Here is a 13,910-nt window from a genome sequence, read left to right on the forward strand (position 1 = left end):
CTCACAGTGAATATACAAATTTGAGAATGACAAAGTCGTATTAATTGTGATTCTGCACCAAAGGAGATGGTTGCGATCTTGGACTTTGAGCTTTCTATCAAACAATCAAAAATCTTAAGAAACTACAAATATTTGCTCAGTGCCTACCATGGGCACAGGTCTTACTATGCACAGGGAGATATACAAAACTGAGGAAGATCCAATTGTTATTGTCATTAGTGTCATAATCGAGTATAGGAGACAGGAGCATACATCAATAACCCTTTTATGAAGCTCATCAAGATCAAATATCATAATAGAAATAAAAACATCATTCTTTGGGGGATATTTGGAACCGAGTGATTCATTCCAACAAGGGTATAGTGAACAGAGAAGGCTCATTAAAGAAAGTGTAATTTGAAAGAGAGCTTCAAAGAGTAGGTAAATAGCCAAATAGAATAAGAATAGCCAAATAGAGTAAGTAAATTAAGCAGGCTCTAGGAACAGGAAATTACAGGGAACATTCCAGGAAGAGGGAGTTCAATGTGCTGTGAGACCCTTAAAGTCAGAGGTTGCTTTTGTTTATTTTCAACATGTTGCTGGCACACTATAGAAGCTCAAGAAATGTTAAGTGAACAAGGCATGGAGGGAAAGATGTAGAGTTAAAAGGATAGAGACAAAGAGCAAGACAAACAAAAAAAAAAGAACAAGAAAATGAAAAAGAAAGAAAAGGAAAAAAAGAAACTCATGAATGTCCAGTCCAAAAATTCCGACCTTAGTTCCTGTGTAATGACATGATGGATTGATGCCATAGGACAATCCAACCATACGGTACATAATGAATGAGTATAAGGGGATAGCAGCAGAGATGAACTTCTCTTCTGTTTATTTCCCACCAACTGGGTGTATTCTCCTGAGTATACAGAAGAGGTGCTTGCCTAATACACTAAATTATACGAATAGTGTGGCAGACTGAGAGCTAAGCTATCATGATCTTATTTCCAACTCTGTAGTTAGGCGTGCTCCACTGTATTTTCAAAATTCCCAGGACTTGTTCGAATCCATCTTAATATGAGATAACTGTGGGAATAAAAGGCACAGCACAAGGAATATAGTCAATGATATTGTAATAGCATTGTATGGTGACAGATGGCAGAGACACTACACTTGTGGGGAGCAGAGCATAACATAGAGATTTGTCAAATCACCATGTTGTATATCTGAAATGAATGTTACATCCTGTGTCTACTACACTCAAATTTTTAAAAAATTAAAGAAAAATGAGATAACTGTGATAACGTTTTAAGCCTTGAAGATGCAAGGGGGAAAAAAAACACTATAAGATCAACGCATTTGACTACATAAGAAATAGAAACTTTGGTACAAGTTAAAAAAGGCTAGAAAAAATATAAACAACAGAAAGTAAAAAAAAAATTGCAGTAAATAAGACAGACAGAAGTATAATATACTTGTTACACAAAAAGATTATTCAGTTTGGTAAGAAAAATAGTAAGAAATCAATAGATAGATGGTACAAAGCCTAAAATAACTGAGAAATTGCTCACATAAAAAGAGATATAAAACAAAGTGGGAAGCATTCAACCTGGACAGTAAGAAAAATAATGCATGTTAAAACAGCTAAATGCCATTTTCTAGATGAAGAACAACTATGCTTTAACGTTAATAGCCAATTCTGCCAGGGTACAATAAAATTGTTATATTTTTGCATTGTTATGGCAGTATTATTAATCAGCACAACTCTTAGAAGCCTACTTGACAAGATGTACCAAGAGCCATAACAACTGTGAATCCCACTCATGGGACTTGGCCTCAAGAAAAATCCAAAAGAAGGGAAATTTATAGATTTGAAGAAATTAATTTCAGTGTAATTGTAACAGTGAAAATCTGAGAAAGGCAAAGCAAATTTAATAAGTTATTGAACGACTCTCTACATTGTTCTCTGTGATAACAGTGAAGGAAGCCAGGGAGATATAGTTGCTGCCATGTTCAAAAACGAGTCATTAAAATAATTGAAAAAGGGAGACTATGAGCCTGCCAGGAGCCACACACTCTCCTCTTGCCTCTGAAGGCTGAGGTTCTGATTACAGGAAGCCCCTCAGAATTACTTGCAGAGCTTTTAAAATATATACCCGTCTAAGCTCCACCACAGGAGATTCTGACTCAGAATCTACAGATTTCAGTCGTGGGGTGTTTTTTGGGCCCAGTTTCCTACACTGAGAAGGTGTAAAGAAAATACACCTGCATACAGATGTGTTTGACATTGCTGATCAGATCATTATGTTTGTCAAATGCTCTATAAAAGAATAGCAACACACAATCATGAAAAATTAAATTGTTATAAAATATGACTTCCATACATAGGGTGCTGGTGATTCTAAATGGATGTTTTGTTTGCATAAATGTTAAACCTTTAAGTTACTGAGAAAGTATTATCATAAGTGTAAGTGGTAAATTTTGAACCGGGAAAAATACAAATAAAGGACTAAATTCTAAATTGATTTTATGGCTCTTCTTTGCTTTTACCACTTTAAAAACTTAGTGTCTATTATTAAAGATATTCATAAAAATATGTAATTAATGTGGAACTCACCAGCATCCCTACCTTCTGCTCTCCCTCTCTTTCTCTCTATTTCTGTGCCCATTACATACTGTCCCCAAACAGAAATTTCACTTTGTCTATATTGTACAAGAGAACTGTCTTAACTGTTCCGTTTTTCCATGCTGTAATTCTCACGTTGTTTCCAATGTGTGCGATATTAACAAATCTTAATTGGTTGCATAATAGGAGCAGACAGCCTATACAGTATTAAGCCACTTCTACACCACCTATTTTCTGTATGCAAATCAGACAGAAACAAATGTTTGGCCCCAGCTGGGCAAAATGTCCCATTTAGAATTCTTTTCCTCTTCTTTGTTCTTTGATGTTCTGCAAATGAGCTTTAGAACTCCACTCTTCACACAATTCAATTTTACAGACCCATTATCTGAGATATAATGTGGAGGTTAAATATATCAGGGCAGCCATTATGTGAAAATAATTAACAGTAATGAATAATGCACTAATTCCACTGATGAGAGATGGTTATATGTGTAATGAAGTGTTGGGGCAGCCCTGACAAATGAAATTAAAATATTTAAACACTGTTTTATGATATTACTTTGCTCATATAATTTCCTTTACCTACAATGAGCCACTTGGATTATCGTCATTATCTTGACAGCTCTGAAGGATGAAATAGTGCGGGTTAATGTGACAGCGATTAGTCAGAGGGAAAATCCATCACCCAGGGCAGAACGGGCTGAGGCAGAAAAGGCCTCTACACTGTCCTGTTTCCAACACGAGAAGAATGATACTATCAACATCACTTCAATATTAAATGGATAGAATTATCTTGTCATTCAGTTACAGCCTCTGAAGAACTACCTATTTGTACCTGCAAAGGAAAGGTCAGCCTTTCTTAATCACCCATAAAAATATGTTGATGGATTCTTTATATCAATAATAGTGACAGGAGCAGAGGAAAGAAGCGTGACAATTTAAAGCCAAGAAGTTTCTCCCTCAAGTCCTTACAGCTCTTGCCTCATAATTTCTACTCGAATTAAAATTGAATTTCAGAGTCCAATTTGCTGAGAAGGACTCGGGTGCTTGCTTACTCTCCTTCCTCTGAGATTATTACATCTGACTCCTATTCTGAAAGTGAATTCTACCTCTGCTAAACTTTATTCCATGAATACCCTTCGGAATAATTATTCTGAAGCCTGCGTGTTACGGCCTTTCAAGATGCGCGAGTTTGAATTTTTAAAACTCGGTGATGTGATAATCTATCTGCTCCTCATTAAAGTTGATACTAAATTCCGCATTAAAATACGTGATGGGAGAGGAAGTCATTGGTCACGTGCGCGGGAGCTGTTACATCGCCAACAGCCACTCTGCTTCTCATCCTTCTGGTTTCTAACCTGACAGAGGGGATATCGTCTCCAGAAATCTCTCTAGGAAAATACGTAAAAAACTTAAAATCCTATGTTTTCACTTTATTCTTCTTTTGCTTCAAAACAGTTGTGAATGAGTAGAGAAATTGCTGCAGTTAGAACAGATTTTCAGAGAGTCGTGGTCTAGTTTTCTCTTTGCCTTTGGTTACGAGATGACTTGCTTTGATTCTGCCCCCACGAGAGCAAACAAGGACACGCCCACTAAAGAATAAGGTTTATGTTCTGCTCCACTTTCCTTTAATTAGTTCCGGTGTGCTGCAAATCCTCCTAGGCAGCAATGCGTCGTTATTCAGAGAGGGGAAAACAGCATGTTTCATTGGTTAATATTCAAAGTTAAGTTTGAAAGTCCATTTCCTGTATTTGGAGCCGGAATCTATTTCCAGAATGACAGGGCATCAGCTCTGCCAGAAGACCTCTGCTGGCCTGGTCCTGCTGGGCATCAGGACACAACAGCACAACCAGGAAAGACTTGCATATTCATAAACACTTCTCGAAATATAAAATACGTAACTCGGTATCTCCTCTAATACATGGGTATAGCAGTAGTATACCTATCCCCACGTCAATGGGATAAATCTACAAATACCAAGAAAGCCTCATTTGGGATTGAAATGCTCGTTATTCTCTGAATGGACAAAGTTTTGGAGAACAAAAAGCACAACATGATAAAACACTTGTTAACACCAATACTAGGGGAACAAGATAATACTTATGTTAGGGGTAAGATTAATTCTATAACATCAGTCTATATGGAATAGAACCTGAAGTTAAATCAAAATATCAAGACCTGTTATGTAAGGGTTGTTACTGTAGTTACTTGATAATTTATGTGGATACCTAATTTGCAATGTCATTTTGAATGCTAATTTATTACCAGCTCCTATTGCTACCTCAGTCATACTTGAGGAAAAACCCAAAAAGGGAAAATTTATGCACCAGTCAAAAACAATCTATGTGTGCGAATTTGAAAAACGTATGACATCAGGGGTAACATACGTCCCTATCCCAATAGGTAATAACCCTTGAAAATAATATTATCCCTTTCCCGTACCTCTTGCATTTGTTTTGGAAAAAAAATTATAATTTGCTTCAATTATCTGACAATGAAGTACCCAGTAATAAATCTAACATTAAAAAATCATTTCCAGCAAATTACTCCCATAAAATCAATGAAGGTCAGGCTCAGCTGTAGCAACAAATAAATGACGCGCTATTGACAGACTAGATGGCCTTAATTGTCATTTATAAAGGTTAAGGGGATAAAACAATCTAGTAGGAAGCAGATGTTTACCAAACAAAAACAAAACAAAATAATGGAGACAAGTGCGATAAAGGGAGGAAGTTAGGCACGAACGGCCTCAACATTCTTCCAGCCCGGTCCCAGGGCAAAATTGCCAGTTATTCCAAGTCTCGGCAGCACACCTATTTGATTCGGTCAATATTTATCTGCTTCGGGGCTGCTTTGTGATCTTTCTACCTTTTATATATTGAAGTCATGAAACAGATTCTCTGCTAATAGAAAATGAAGAATTGATAAAATTGAATAACGGTAGCCAGGTTAAAAGCAGACTGACCCACTTCCAAATTCCAGGGGCTACATCTCTGAGAACAGCAAACACGGAGAGAAGACAGCTTGCTGTTTCTCCGATATGAAAGAAAGTAGCTTGCTAATTGTGACAGCGTCTTTACCAGACAAAACCTAGATTTTAAACATCAATACTTTGTCCAAAAATTTTTTCAAAAACCAATATCTTGTTTGTAAACACTGTGGAACATAACCAAACCAAATAAATCTGGAAGGATCTTTCTAGCTAATAATCTCTCCCTCCTATAAATTTTAGCAACGTTTGCTATGGCGTGATGGGTCAAATTGCTCTGTCTGTGCAGATTTCTCAGAATTGACTCCAAACTTGTCTTACCTGGAAATGTCCAGGATCTTTCCTCTGAATCATACACAGGCTTTCGGCTACTGCTTTAATGGAAAAGGGAGCATACTGAAAAGATCCAGGTCTCCTGAAACCATAGCTTCTCTAAAAGTGAAAGAGGACTATAGATCATTGAACCCAACGGCTTCAAGTTTCAGAGGAAGAAACAGAAGCAGAGGGAGTAAGAGAGTCTTCCCCTTAGGGCCTAGGTCACATCCAGGTCTTGAGTCACCTGGCTCCCAGGGCAATGTTCTTACCACACTTAGCCTTGACCTAAGATGTTAAAAGGGCAGCAGTATTGTCTGTGTCCTACAGACAATTGTTTATCAAAATATATCATCTGGCGCTCTCTAGTGTGTCCACAATTACATTCCTCATTGCTTAAAAGAGCAAGGACCAAATTTCTCAAATGAAAAATTTCCTCTCCTCCCCCCAGTGAGCAACTCCCAAAAACTCTGGTCCTTCCTCACATGGACACCCCAATCACTTTCAAGCCTTAAAATAAGAAAGAAAACAAGGAAGGAAGAATGGAAGAAGGGAAGGAAGGGAAGCGGGTGGGGGGAGGTAGGGAGGGAGGAAGGAAACCTCAGTTAACCTTAGTCTCTGAAATGGACCTAACTGTCTCAAATCCTTTGCAGAAAGCTAAAAAGCAAATAAAATTCTTCACACAAAAAAGGAAATAAATGTGAATTTTACGTGTGTTTTAGTAATACCTGAAAACTATTTATTCTTATCTTTTAAGACATTTCCTAGAGAAAAACATAAGATGGAAATTTCTGAACTTTATTTGAAGCAATAAATAAAAACAGGAAAATGACTCTGTTACACGTTAATTGGTACAACACGGACGGACTCTATATTTCATTCTCTTCTTAATGAGTTCCTCAATGATGAGAAGCCAAAATCACTAAGCCTTCCTTCAAATGCTAATAAAAGAACATTTGTTCAAAATTCAAGCATTAATTCTCAATCCACATTCTTATGTGAGTAGACCCCATTTCATATACTATTTCATTTATAATCAAAATGTTAAAAAAACAAAAACAAAAACAAAAACACCAGGGGCAACCAGGTGGCTCAGTTGATTAAGTGCTCGGCTTCAGCTCAGGTCATGATCTCATGGTTCATGATTTCGAGCCCCGCATCAGGCTTTCTGCTGTCAGCACAGAGCCGGCTTCAGATCCTCTGTCCCCCTTTCTCTCTGCTTCTCCCCCACTTGTTCTCTTTCTTTCTCGCTCTCAAAATAAACAAATAAAAACTTTAAAAAAAACACCAAAAACAGCTGTATGCACAAAAGGCACAATTTATAACAGTCCCCAAATTTCTACTGAAACAATTGCTTAAGAGAACTTTAGTTTACATATATGCCTGAAGGGTGTTTTCCTAGAGACAACCAAAGTGGCAAAAGGGAATTTGTTCTCTCTTCTTTTTTAAGTTTATTTTTATTTATTTTGAGAGAGAGAGATAGAGAACAAATGGGGGAGGGGCAGACAGAGAGGAAGAGAGGAAACCCCAAGCAGGTTTTGCAGTGTCAGCACAGTGCCCACAAACTGTGAGATCATGACCTGAGCCAAAATCAAGAGTCCAATGCTTAACCGACTAAGCCACCCAGGTGCCCCAAAAGGGAATTTCTTTTTAAAAGGAAAGCTATATTATAATATAACCCCAAACTAATACAACTTTCTCATGTGGAAAACTTGAATTTTGGAGACTAGGGCTCAAGAGGGTCTTATTAGTCCCATCTATCAAGTGGACATAAAAATTTCTTTAATTTTTTAAAAAATTTTATTTATTTTTGCGAGAGAGAGAGAGAGAGAGAGAGAGAGCGTGCACGCGTGAATCGGGGAGGGGTAGAGAGAGAGGGAGATACAGAATCTGAAGCAGGCTCCAGACTCTGAGCTGTCAGCACAGAGCCCGACATGGGGCTAGAACTCGTGAGCCATGAAATCATGACCAGAGCCAAAGTCAGATGCTTAACCAACTGAGCCACCCAGGCATCCCTATTTCTTTAATCTTCTTATTCCAGTTGGACTTTATAAAGATGGATAAGTCCAGGTTTGGTACCCCCAGCATATAGGGGGTCAAGACATATAGAAAGACGTGGACAAAGTCCAAGAACAATCACAAATGATTGAGTTGCTCCCACTTTACACCTCCAATTCACACTCCACTTTCAGGCACACCCACCACGAGAACCCAGTGTACTCACAGAGAGCATTTAGCTGTCTTCAATTCAAATGTGATATCAGTATAAAAGATTTTTGAAACTACAACTCAAGCATAGATTTCTCTCTCAAGATCATCATCACCTTTCTTGATTTCTACCAAGATGGCTTCCACATCAAGCCTGGAAACAGAAATCGTCCCCTTCTGCTGGTCACTTGCTACTGGCAAATTCACTCTTTCTCCTAGTGGCACTATCAACCTTACTTCAGCTTCTCCATCCTTTTCTCTTTGCCCAAGCAATCACATACCACCAATTCCTATTAAATGTTGCATGATCATTACCACATTTTTCTTTCTTTTCACTTCCAACACACCAATGTGGCTCAGCTCTCACTACTTTATAAAGAAACATTATCCCAAGAGATGGGCCTCCCATCTTTTCTCCACCTTCAAGGATCAAGTTTCTCAAATGAAAAAAACTGCAAGATTTGATCCTGACTACAGAATCCAAACACTTCAGTCTCCATTCCAAACCTCAAAATTTGACCCCCATCTTTCCCAACTAATATAGAACACTTTCCTCCCAGTTCTATCCATGGGATCCCTGCTGCTCATCATGTACCACTCCCCAGATGCAACTTACAAGTTCTCTCCTCAGCACTTGGCCCACATGATGGACCGAGATTCCTGTACTGTGTACCTCCATCAGTTCCGAAGTGCCCTGTCTCCATCTCTCCCATCCAAATCCCACCCATTCCTCCAGGCCATTAGTCTCCCTGTTCTCTGCTCAGAGATGATTGTTTATTCTTGCATTTATTCATGTCTACCATGGGAATGATACTTCTTTAGGCACCAAGAAGACATGAAACAGAAGGACTTGGAAAAGTCTCTCAAGGTCACCAAGCTGTGAAGTAAACGAGGCTTCTTCTTAAAGATCTCTCTAGCATAAGGTGGAAAGTAAGAAGCACCACAGCAAAGAGCTGCTAAGTGCCACAGAGGCTGAGGAAGGAGAGAACCCTTTAGCTGGATGAAGAGGTAGTGACATGTGTATTGGAAATGAGGTACAGGCAGTGTTTGAGCCGGTGGAGGTGGAGGGAAAAGATGTTTTCTATGGAGGAAACTGGGCACAAGAGGACTCCAGTGAATGGGAGGTAGTGGTTTTCTATAATCACCTTGACACTGGGCCTCTGATGTTGGTTCCTCTGTAAAGGCAACAGCTGCTAGAAAGCTTTTATTAGGGAGTTCTTTCGTGCCTAATATTGGTAGGCTCTGCAGTCACAACTTAAAAAGAAAGACCTGATAATCAACTTTATGAACCCTCAATTATAAACTTGTGTGCAAACCTGTATAATTTTCAAACCTGATTGGTGGAGAAATTAATACAAACACTGTGTTCAAATTTCAAGCTCCTTTAGATATGCAAGATGTAGGAAACGTGACAAGATTTTCAAAGAACATGCTGTCCCCTCCCCTGTACCTGATGCCTTTTGATTGATGCAGAAACAGTTTCTGGTAAGGAGAGTATGATAACAATAACTTACCCTGAGAAAGAAAGGCTGAGTCACTACCTAATAACCATCGTGGAACACAACATGTCATGAGACATGTGGCATGAGATGATACAAGTAATCTAAGACATAACCCTGAATGCCACTAAAGCCATGATTTATTTTTATTTTTATTTTAGAGAGGGAGAGAGAGGCAAAGAGAGAGAGAGAGAAGGAGAGAGAGAGGGGGGAAAAGAGAGAGAGAGAGAATCCCAAGCAGGCTCCATGCTGTCAGTGCAAAGCCTGATGTGGGGCTTGATCCCACGACCACGGGATCATGATCTGAGCCAAAAACAAGAGTCAGATGTTCAACCAACTGGGCCACCCAGGCACCCCAAATTTTTAAAATCTTAATTCCATAGGCATAGGGATCATGGTAGCTGTAAGTATAGTGCAGGTTATACAAAAGTCAGTCAAATTCTCTTTATTTTCAAGTTCAGTCTTCAGCAAAACCCGACCTGGTGATTGGCAATTTGAACCAATTGAAAGAGATAGTTGTCAGACAAACACAATTGCTCAACTCTATAATCAGGTTTCTTGGAGGGAGGGGTTTGTTCCACATAGATTTAAATGACCAGGCTTAGTGCCTCAAAGGCAAACTGGTATTGACTACATCTCCCCCACACCATCACTTGATTGCAATCCTGGCTCTGGAGCATTCTCTGTGTACTTCAACATATTTTTACACTTAAAATATTTTAAAAAATAGTAGAAAGGTTTGAGAAAAAATTAATCTTTAACTGAGTTTTAAATTTTTTTCAATTTATTCTGAGCCAAATAATTTCATTCAAGGTCCTCAATGCACTCCAGGAACTCAATATGATTATGCTACTTGATAAAAAGACTATGGTACAATGATGACACGTTTCACTCTACCAACTACCAGGTGAATAGAGGAGTCAGAATTGTCTATCAATTTTTCCCAATGCCCAGACCAATGCAAAAACAAATAAGAAAGCGAATTTAAACAAAGAAAGTAATAATGCATTCAGAAAGCCCCAAAAATTGCACATAAACGTATTCAAGGATAAAATTAGGATTTCCCACATATAGTGTGTTTAAAGATGCATTTGGCTATGAACACCAGAAGGCCCAACTAATAGAGGCTAAAATAATGAGAGACATTTAATTATCTCACATAGCCATCAGTCTGCAGTGGTTCCAGAAAGGTCTTAAGAGCTCAATCAAAGAGCTGGGTCAGTGTCAATATCACTTCAGGCTTTGCACGTGTCATAGAAGGGGAGCTACTGGAGTTCCAAGTATCTTATACACACAGAGTGATCTGAACAGGAGAGCAGCCTGGGATTATCAACACGGCTACACAAGTAAAACTGGAATTCTGCTAGCAAGACAGAAGAGTGGACGGCTATTCTATAGTAGGACTCGCAGGGGCTGAGGATACTTCATCTTCGAAGAATGTTCTCACAAACTTACACTTGCAATCAATAAACTCCTCATGTCTCACACTACAGCTCCCCAATCCACACAGCTCTTTGAAAAAGCACAGCGGAATCTCCCCATCCATCTGTCTAGTTTCTTCTTTCCAGAAGAGAAAGAAAAGAGAAACTATCAACGTGATGTTTTTCCTTGTCAGGTATAATGTCAGGGGACAGCAGACTGAAAACAAGCAACAGGTAGTCTGATCATGGGAGAGGCTGAGAACTGATGCTCACTGTGGAGGAGGGATAACACGGCTTTCCTAAGATCCTGGAGATAATTGCGGCAAAACTGGTAACCGAGCCAAAGTAGCTAGAATGGCCACTCTATACTCACACTGCTATCAGTCATCAATTCATATATTTCTACTCACACTTCATCATCAATTCAAGCATCAGCAATAACTTGTTAAAATTTCCACAATTTTGAAAATGGTAAATAGTGATAAACCTGCAATTCTGCATTTCTTTATTTTATTTTTCCTGGAGTTGTAAAACTTTCAGACAACATTTGTTTACTGAGGATATTTCCAACAAGGAAAACACTAAGAACACAGAGAATAGAAGTTATGATTTAGTGCTCAGAAAATTACTTATAAAAATTTTAAATGTACTTTTGGGATCTGAAAACATGTGAGGGCCTAAGGTTCCAAGACATTCTGAACTAAAATAGATTATGTTTGAAAAATGCAAGCCAGGTTTCTAAAAAATATATAAACAGAAGTACAAATTTTCAATAATATGACAATATTGCTAAGAGAATGTAAAGGTGACAGTGACAACAAACTGATATTACTTTGAAAAAGCTATAGAAAATGTCAGGAGTTGATCTAATTCCAACCAATTTATCTGATTTATCAATCAGAGATACTGTATTTTTTTTAAAACCCTCTTTTGTTAGTTAAGAAAACACAGCTCTCTAAAATAACAAATCTTGTCTTCATATCAGGTTTTTTTAAAAAATGTTTATTATTTATTTTGAGAGAGCAAGCGAATGAGTAAGGGAGGAGGAGAGAGACAGAGACAGAGAGAGAAAATCCCAAGTGGGCTCCATGCTATTAGTGCAGAGCCTGACACCGGGCTCTATCCCATGAACCGCGAAATCACGACCTGAGCCTAAATCAAGAGGCAGACGCTTAACCGACTGAGCCACCCAGGCACCTTGTTTTTGTTTTTGTTTTGTTTTTGTTTTTGTTCAGAGCTCAAAACTCATCCCCATGAAGCAGCTTTAGAATTGTACCGGTGAAACTATAGCACGGATTTTAAGAGTAGATCAGGTGTGCTGCTGGGCTGCATAGAGAATGCAGAAGGCATGAACTTTCGATTCAGAAAGAACTGGATTTGGATGCCTACCCTACCACTTATTAGATGTCTGACTTATAGCCAGGTACTTAAGCATTCTGAGCCACTTTGTTTTTTAATGTTTACTTATTTATTTTGAGAGAACAAAAGAGCATGTGAGCAGAGGAGTAGCAGACAGAGAAAGGGAGAGAGAATCCCAAGCAAGCTCCATGCTCAGCATGGAGCTCAACATGGGGCTTGAACTCACGATCGCGAGATCATGACCTGAGCCGAAATCAAGATCTGGACACGTAACCGACTGAGCCACCCAACTGGAAAGTAAAGATGAATAAAATAGTCATTTTATTGGGGTGTTATAATGATTGAATTTGATAGTGTACATCAATCACTTCCACAAGGTAGACACTCAGAAAAGAGTAGCCATTCACAATAATAAGAGAAGACTAGGTTTTTAAAAAGAGAGTTTTACACTTCCTATAATTGTGAATAAATGTCTGCAAAAGTGGGGACTCTTTAAACAGGAAAACTACTTTGGAGAACCAGGTTTTAGTATGCTTTGAATCTTTACCATATGAGATAGATAGGATTACCTTTCAGAAAAAATCTCTCGCTCCCCTTCATTTCCATAGGAGGCATACCTTTCTCATTCCATTGATCTTGGGCCTGACCATGTGTCTTGTTTGGTCCAATGGGATGTTAGTGGACATGAGGCAAACAGAGGCTTGAAATACTCTTGAGCAGTTGGCCTGCTCTCCTTACCTCCACCTCTGACCTCAAAACAACATGACTGGATTAGCCCACTGATCCTAAAGCTCCAAGAGAGATACTTGGAGGAGAGCCAAGTTGTCTTCAGCATTCCCCTCCTAGATTTTCAATGCTCTCCAAACAGACATGGATGAGTCCAGCTGAACCTACCCTACTGGAGCCAAACCACATTGTAAGAATAAAGGATTGCTGTTTTAAGCCACTGAGTTTTAGGGACAGTTTTAAAGTAGTATTTCTTTGGTATTAACTAACTTACATATCACATTTTTGTTATTGTACTTGGAGAGTTACTGTGGGTGCATTCATCTGATTATACCGTGGAATTTATTTAAGATCGAGGACATGAGTACTTGCCATATGGTAGGACGATGCTAGGCATGGAGTTACCGTGTACACAGACGGGCACGATCCTGAGTCTAGGCCAGTATTTAGGATCACTGGCCTAAGCTAGAAAACAGATTCTCCAAATGATCTTGCAGCTAAATATTGCCTAGGATTGTAAACACCAGTTAAAAAACAAGAAAACAGGGGCGCCTGGGTGGCTCAGTCGGTTAAGCGGCCGACTTCAGCTCAGGTCATGATCTCGCGGTCTGTGAGTTTGAGCCCCGCGTCAGGCTCTGTGCTGACAGCTCAGAGCCTGGAGCCTGTTTCAGATTCTGTATCTCCCTCTCTCTCTGACCCTCCCCCGTTCATGCTCTGTCTCTCTCTGTCTCAAAAATAAATAAATGTTTAAAGAAAAAAAAAAAACAAGAAAACAAATATCAAAAGCATCACATATT

Source organism: Panthera tigris, chromosome A1, assembly GCF_018350195.1.
Source record: "Panthera tigris isolate Pti1 chromosome A1, P.tigris_Pti1_mat1.1, whole genome shotgun sequence".
Classification (NCBI taxonomy): domain Eukaryota; kingdom Metazoa; phylum Chordata; class Mammalia; order Carnivora; family Felidae; genus Panthera; species Panthera tigris.